Source organism: Phycodurus eques, chromosome 20, assembly GCF_024500275.1.
Source record: "Phycodurus eques isolate BA_2022a chromosome 20, UOR_Pequ_1.1, whole genome shotgun sequence".
NCBI classification, from domain to species: Eukaryota; Metazoa; Chordata; class Actinopteri; order Syngnathiformes; family Syngnathidae; genus Phycodurus; species Phycodurus eques.
This window is the reverse complement of record NC_084544.1, coordinates 8,780,527-8,788,680: the sequence shown is the minus strand read 5'-3', so window position 1 is coordinate 8,788,680 and position 8,154 is coordinate 8,780,527. Positions and strand designations below refer to the sequence as shown.

Below are 8,154 nucleotides of genomic sequence, written 5' to 3'. Positions count from 1 at the left end.
CTTCCAAGTTGTTCTACTTTCAACACAATTTCTACGCTTCCTCCCTTAATTGAAGCCTCTAAATTGTCCTCAGGTGTGATTGGTCTAGATGTCCTCTGTGATTAATCCATTCCAAAAAGTCTGAGTAAAACCCAGTCGTATGACAACTGAAGCAATATTTCCCATAGGAAATAATGTAAATCCAATTAGTCCATTCCAGAAACCCAAAAATATTAACAGAAATACATTTTATAGAGAATAATTATAGTTTAAAATACAGAAAACAGTGAAGTAAATATAATTGCACATTAAACAAAACTTTTACTTTTATTGATGGTGAATTAAAGCTGACAGAAGGGAGTGTTGAGAGGTTATTGTTAGGAAGGGCCATTTTTGCACTTTGCAATGAGTTCTTTTTTTTCTTTTTTTTTTTATTCTGTGGTGTTTCTTACTTTTTTTCAAAGGGCCGACAACAGTAACTTTCTTTGGTCCCTTGGTGGGTTATTAAGCAGGCACACTCACTAAACAAGCCCAAAAAAGAAACTGGCTTTTAATGAATGCGCAGGGTCATTCTTACTCAACCGAGCGGATATATAAAAACTGGGACACAATTTTGGCAAAAATAATCATCCAAAACTAAATTGTATGAAAACTAGGACATACAAAATCGAGGTTCCTCTATAAATTGAATTAATCTGTTTCCAACATTGGAGGTTGCACTGGGTGTGTTGTGTTGTTGTGTAAAAAGATGCTGGGATGGTCTCGAGCTGTAAAAGTGGTTCATGATGTGTGTCGATGAACTATTATGCAGGGTAGACTGCAATCTGCCACAATGGCAGGAAATGACATCATCGCTAATGACCTGTCCCTCCTTGGGGGCATGCACATACCCGGACGTGTGCACAAAAACACACACTCTGCAGGTCTTTGAATGTCTAAGTCCCATCAGTAGCTTCTTTTACACAAGACTACTACCTCAGGAGGTGGAAAATTGCCGGGTCAAAATCTACCCCCTATTCTGCAGAAAAACACCAGCTTTCCCGGGCAGCTAAACCCTCCTTGATCCTCACTCAAGTCCCTTTACTGGCAATTTGAAGACAGGTATTGCAAGAACAGGGAGGCGCACATCTTGGAAAGTACTTGCCCTTCTTTTTGCGCGCGTGTGTGAGAGATGGCGATAGCAGTCGGCGTAATTACACGTCAACGAAAGAAAGAAGTCATTGTCATAAGGGAAGAGTAGTGCGCCGGGGTGAAGACAAATGGTCGGAAAAAGAGAAATACAAGACATGGAGTGGAAAAGGATCCACACATGTAAAATCACTTGCAGTTTTGATTGATTAGATTTTTTTAAATATGAATTGGAGGACCTACACCAGGGTGACTTCTTTTGGGATGTTTGACAGGATGTCTGTTTTCACTGCCTATTGTTCAGTAAAAAGCTTTTTTTTTTTAAGCATTCCTGCTGTTCAGGGCCATTGTCTGGTGGCCTACAAAGCCTAAAGACTCAGGATACGTCTCAGACATGCAGGGACGCATTATAGGTAAACTGATATTTCCTAACTTAAAGTAATATTTGCAACCCTGATGGAACGGTGAGATGATGACGCCCCCAAAGACTATCTTCCTTAGCCTTTCAGTTCCATCCATCCATCCTACTTTCCTTAATCTTGATTTTAGTTGTGGGTGAGCTTCAGCTTTTGGGAGAGAGGCAGGTTACCCTGCCTGGAGTGAGGTTGGGGTTAGCTGCTTTATCGCTATATGCTTGCAAGCAGGCCAGCCAATTGCAGAGCACATTTACACAAACAACCATTCACACCTATGGACAGTTTAGTCTTCAATTAATCTAACATGCACATTTTGCGAATGTGGGAGGAAGCCAGAGTACATGGAGAAAACCCACGCAATGACATGGAGAGCATGCAAACTCCACAGAGAATGGATGGAGTCAAGATTCGAACCCTGAACCTCAGAATATTCCACCTTTGGCAGTAGTTTCAGAGCTGTAACAGGACAGGACCTGTGTGTCAAGGAATGCTGGGGCAGGGAGGGTTTTGACTTTCCACACTTCTTCCACCCTGTTGTGTTGAAAGCAATTGTCACAATCCAGTCACTACAGACACTGGCACTGATTCGTTTATCTGATTGTGAGATGCTGTGTTGCCTCTTTCACATAGAGAACTCGCAAAATCGCGGCATCAGAGACCTAACAGACCCTGCATTTATCCGCATTTCCCTTTATCAGTTTAACATCTAAAAACTGCTTTCAGCACAACAGGGCGGCAGAAGTGTGAAACTTAATCCCCCTCTCCAGGGTTTACGGGACTTCCGGGACTCCATTCTATGTCAGTCCCATTTAAACATGATGATGACTTACTGGCAGTGTGAAAAGTGCTTAAGAAAAGGGCAAATGTGGATCACTGATAAGCCGCTTTCACACTGGCTTTTCGATAATTTGGCACACCAGAGTCATAGCAGTAGATCTAGATTGGTAGATTTATTCGCCTGTGCCTTTAAGGCAGACCTAGCAGAAGAGGGACTTTGTGTGTGTGTGTGTGTGTGTGTGTGTGTTTGTACGTGTCTAGTGCCTGCAGCAGTTGCGGTTTGCCTCATTAAGATAATTGGATGCGTGCGAACGTCAGCATGATGATGACAATTGCTTTTAGCACAAAGGGGAACGGACATTGAATCGCAGGTGTTAAACTTCATACTCTCTAAACACAGGCTGTGTTCCGCCTCTGTCATGACTGTGATAATACGTCGGAAGATGGTGGAAAAAAATCTGTCTTGAATGAGTGTGAAAGTAGGTCCAGATCTTTTTTTTTTTTGTCTTTGTTTTTGCGGGCTCTCTGCTTGAGATGAGCAATTTTGATTGTGAAAATAGTTTTTATGAAGCATTACGTCTTTGTCACAATTTGATGTTATTAAGGCATTCAAAACTCAGCTGCACAGATGGCGGGAGGCAAAGCCAAAGTTACACATCAGCGTCTGCTTGGTCAATCATATGACATCCTCTTTGCTCTTGAAGCTCACACCAACACATACGCACACACACCCTGCCATAATACAGAACATCTTCAGTGGAACACCTGGATGCAAGCCAGAGTTATGACATCACACTCACACGTTTTGAGACTGTGGAGACATAACTGGTGTTACCACTGCTGAGGTCAGGCATGGGTAAAATACCACTGTGTCTGTGTCTGTATGTGTGTGTCAGGGTTTGTGTGTGTCTGGCTGCGTGATGAGTCACCCGCATACTCCATCCTTTTACACAAAGGTTCATTGAGCAGTGGTCTTCAGGCTCCATTCTTCGAGCTGGTTCCAAGCCTTTTAATGCGATGGTTTTCAACTATACACAGGCAGGAAATGGGGTGAATAAACACCATTTTGGATCCTTTGGGACCCTCATTCCTTTGCCACTAGAGGGCAATGTTACTACAGGGGCTCTTGGATAAAAGGGAACAGATTCAGCGTCATATAAAATGAATGTGAGTGTGTGACATCCTGGCCTACTAATCCAGTTGCCCATTAATCTGCTTTACTCTTGAGCAACTCCGGTCTTGCCTTCCGGCCAGCTTGCCAGGCGTCTGTATGTGTTCATGTTTAAGAGCAAGCAGGGATTGTCTCTGCTGTCTCATTTACTTAATATATATTGACAGACTGAACATCTACAGTAGTATATAGAGTTGTAAATCATTGTGGCATACACTGTCATCAACACATAGACATCGTTCCATACTTAGTCGCTGGGTGCATCATCTACGTAAACACCTCCCTCAAGTGATGGCTGAAAAAAAGAGAAAAAGACAACTGAAAATAACTTGTTCACACACTGACATTAAATGGTTACCTGACAAGCTCATTTGAACTCTGTTGCTAACCAAAACCTCAGCACCGACAGAAGCCTGTCAAAAGGGCCTCAGATGAAATTATGGAGTGTTAGGCATGTCTGGACGGGTTCGCTGCGATCTTGTTTATGTAAATGCCATATTTAATGTGATTAGCTTTCCATGAGATGTTGACGTGGTCGCCACACAATGTTGTTTGTTCGTCCATGTTTTTGTTCGTTTGACAAGAAGCAACACAACTTATTAGTTCCTTCCACTCTGTCTCGGTTCTTGACATTTCACATCTTCCCTTATCTTAGTTTCAATTGACATGGAGTGTACTATAATCTTATACCAAAAAAGTGTTAAAAAAAAGACCTCCCACCATCTGCTATTGAGTAAACAAGTGCCACTGGCCACTTTCTTTTTTTAAATCACAGTTTTACAGTACATGATGCAGTATATTTTTGGGACAATAGTCTTACTGACTTTACTCACTGTTATGTTCTCCAAATGGCACCACAGGAAACTTGGGTAGCACATATGCCTCACAGGTTCTGGGTTCAAAGCTCGGGTCGGTTCTTCCTGTGTGGAGTTTACATGTTCTCCCCGTGCTTCCGTAAGGTTTCTCCGGATACTCCGACTTCTTTCCACATTCCAAAATCATACGTTAGGCTCATTGAAGACACCCATTTGTCCATCAGTGTGAAAGTTGGTGTGAATAGTTGTCTATTTGTGCCCTGCAAATGGCTGGCGACCAATCCAGGGTGTAACCCGAAGTCGGCTGGAATAGGCTTCAGCTCACTAATCAGCGCAATAGTAAATGGATGGATTATCTTTAGCCTGACTGCTATTTACTCACTATATGTTCTACAAATGCCAAGTAGGCTAATTTGAGGCAGACCACAAATAATTCAGTCATTTTTATTAGTCTACAAAGGAAACGTCAGATAATACACACTTTATTGCAATACTTTTGTCAAATTCTCAGTCTGCCATGGTAACCCACATTTACTTCATAAATAATCTGTTATCATGTATATCGATGTTGTGATTAAACTAGTCTTTGGTGGAAAAATCGGACAGACAAGAATTCTAGCTATGCAGTCAAGTGAACAGCTGGAGCGTCACTCTATTCAGTCGGGGAAACCAAGAATGTCACATTATGACTAGTAGAGTAGCCCCTCAGGCTGGTGCTTGTATCAGAGAGGCGGAAGGGCCAAAGACAAACACACACATAAACACATGCACACACTCCTACACAAGTTGGTTTTCACAAGATTTTAGAAGGTTTTCCCGCAAATTGTAATGCATGGTGAATAGTACAAAAACAAATTTTTTGGCATGACGCAAGGAAATGAGTTTTGATTGAATTTTTTTCGGTAAGCTAATTAGCTGTATTATGTAGGATTACTGTACAGTTAAAACTTTACTTTTCACTGTTTGACCACTTCCATTGGGGCCAAGTTGGGCTGTGACCTTTTTTTTTCTTTTTTAAATAAGGACAAATAGCACTCTTATCGTTGTACTTTATAAAAACATTGTAATAACACAAAGCTTTGTGCATCATGATTTGCTAGTGCAGTCCCATTCAGTACAGTAAATAATTATATGAAAAAGACCTTCAAGAGCGTGGCAATTCACTACCATCACCTGCAGGACTGGAACAGTGTAGCAGCGGTATTCAAGACTGTGGTTAAGACTTTAAAAAAAAAAAAAAATTTTCAATTGAAAAAAAATTATTATAATTTTTTTTACAAAGAGATCCTCGCCCTCTTTAGGGTGAGCTGGAGCCTATCCCAGCTGACTTGGGCGAGAGGCTGGTTACACCTTGGACTGGTCGCCAGTCAATCGCAGTCCGTATATAGACAGCCATTCACACTCACACTTATGGACAAACCGTGAGGCTGATGTGCTAACCACTTGGTCACCCTGCTGCCCTAACCCAAACTCCTTAACGGCTAATTTAATGATTTACTGGTCAGCAATGTTAGCAGTGCTTGAAAATGTTCTCGTATAAACCTGCTGAACGTTTTCGTGTGATTTATGACTAAATTCTAAGATTTTCAGCCATCTTTTCATTTTTCACCTTGTTCACGCTGCAGTTTGTCTCTCGCCTTCCCGCTACTGTCGACTCACTGGGACTAGTACATCTGGCTGCCTCTCTCTCTCTCTCTCTCTCTCTGTCTCTCTCTCTCTCTCTCTCTCTTCCCCTTCATCCCTCTCCTGCTGGACAAAGATTCCCCCTCCCCCTTCTTCCTCCTCCATCCACTCGCTCATCTCCCTCCCCCCTATGAGCTCCCCTCTCTCCTTCTCTCCCTCTCCTTCCGTCCCACTCTCCTCCTCTTCCCCACTCGTGTGTGTCAGTGTCGCAGGAGTTGCACTAGTAGTAGTAGCGAGGGATTAGGAAGGAAGGGGAAGGCCGGTTTGTGCACTGACGCAGTGACCACAGAAACCCGGCTGGGTTTTGGGCTTTCCCAGTGTAGCCTCCTTTCATTTGGTTCGTAGGGGGGATCTTGTTCTTCTTTTTCCTCTCTTCTGGACTTTAAATGGAGGGATTATATCATGGTAAGGTTTGACACAAGGCACATATTTTAATACATGGCTTGTATGCATGTGTCATGTTCTATTTGTCCATTGCGCCGTCAACTCACTAAGTTGTAAGAACTATTGTTGTGTCACTTTTTTTGGCAGTTTTAATAATAAAAGCTGCACTCTTTTTAATTGAAGCATTCAAGCGTGCATGCAGTCGAAAGACAATTTAAAGAGGTGACTTAATCCTCTTTCCTCTTGATCAAGGGGTATGTGTTAAAGGTCAAGGAGGCTTCAAGTGTGTGCATGTGTGGGAAGTTGTGTGTGGGAGAGTGGCTATGGATGTTAAATTATAGGGTTGTGTTGTACATCCTTAGATAGACTATTCCTGCGTTTGTCCTGTATATGGGCAATATGTATTTCTGTCTTTCAATTCTGCGCTGTTTTGTTTGTAGGCCTTATGACCCAAGCCTTTTTTTACACAGAGAACCCAGTAAAAGTTATATTTATTCATAGTGTATTGTATAGATTGTAGTTATATAAATACTGTTGAACCACTGTGCGCTTTCACAGAGTTACACAGCATCCCGCAATTCGATAATGTATTAAATACATGGTGGGAGGGGTGTTGTGCATTAAATTTCACATCCCTGTCCCGGAACCCCGAAGGCCGGCTCTGTTACTTACTACCTCCAAAAACAGAAAACTGCCGAATTGAATTTGTGGGAAAAATGCTAATTTTCCAAGCGGTGTGAAAAGGGCTTCCGTTTTGTTTTAGACATTTTACAGATTTCTTCGGCAGAGGGTGGGACTCTATGAAGGTGTACAATTTACAGTATTGCAGACACAAAATGGGGGTTCTTGCGTCCAGGCTTTCAGCACAATACCATTGGAGAAGTGAGGTTCAGGGTTTAAATTTCACACCCTGTCCCACTTTATCGCCATTCCCCGCACACACTGTCCCGCTTGTGTTACAGCTCTGATACGACCTCCAAATATGGAAAAGTGTTGGATATGGACAAGTGTGACTTTTGGTTTGATCCATCCATCCATCCATCCATTTTCTGAGCCGCTGATCCTCACAAGGGTCGCGGGCGTGCTGGAGCCTATCCCAGCTATCATCGGGCAGGAGGCGGGGTACACCCTGAACTGGTTGCCAGCCAATCGCAGGGCACATACAGCCAAACAACCATTCACACTCACATTCACACCTACGGGCAATTTAGAGTTGTCAATTAACCTACCATGCATGTTTTTGGGATGTGGGAGGAAACCGGAGTACCAGGAGAAAACCCACGCAGACACGGGGAGAACATGCAAACTCCACACAGGCGGGGCTGGGGATTGAACCCCGGTCTTCAGAACTGTGAGGCAGATGCTCTAACCAGTTGACTACCATGCCACCACTTTTGGTTTTACTTTGTCCTAATTTAATTACATTATGGAATACTTCTTCACCAATATAATAATTATTAATAATAATTTACCAATAAAAACGGCACCAGTTGACAGTATTCATCTGCAAAAACATTCCTGTTACCTCCATTTCAAGTCTGTCAATAGTATTAATATGAGGGGATGACTAGTTACTTTATTTTAGCTTTACATTTCTCTTTGAATGTTGACATCTTTTTTTTAAATCACCTGTACTGTTAATAAAAGTTTTATTGTGGTGGCAGTTTGAGACTGGAGGAAAAAAAAAAAGATTCATTATTTCCTATGGGAAAATGTGTTTTGAAATGACAACAATTTGGAAGTCAACCAGCATCACTGGAACACCAGACACATGGATCTGTTTGTTGACTGTATAAAAAGG

The 8,154-nt window shown here is 42.2% G+C and overlaps 1 protein-coding gene across 8 annotated transcripts in view; it reads left to right on the top strand.

The window, feature by feature from the left end:
- ptk2aa (protein tyrosine kinase 2aa) overlaps nucleotides 1-8,154 on the top strand; it is a 44,452-nt gene that overhangs the window by 4,460 nt on the left and 31,838 nt on the right. The gene's annotated exons all lie outside the window — the stretch shown is intronic.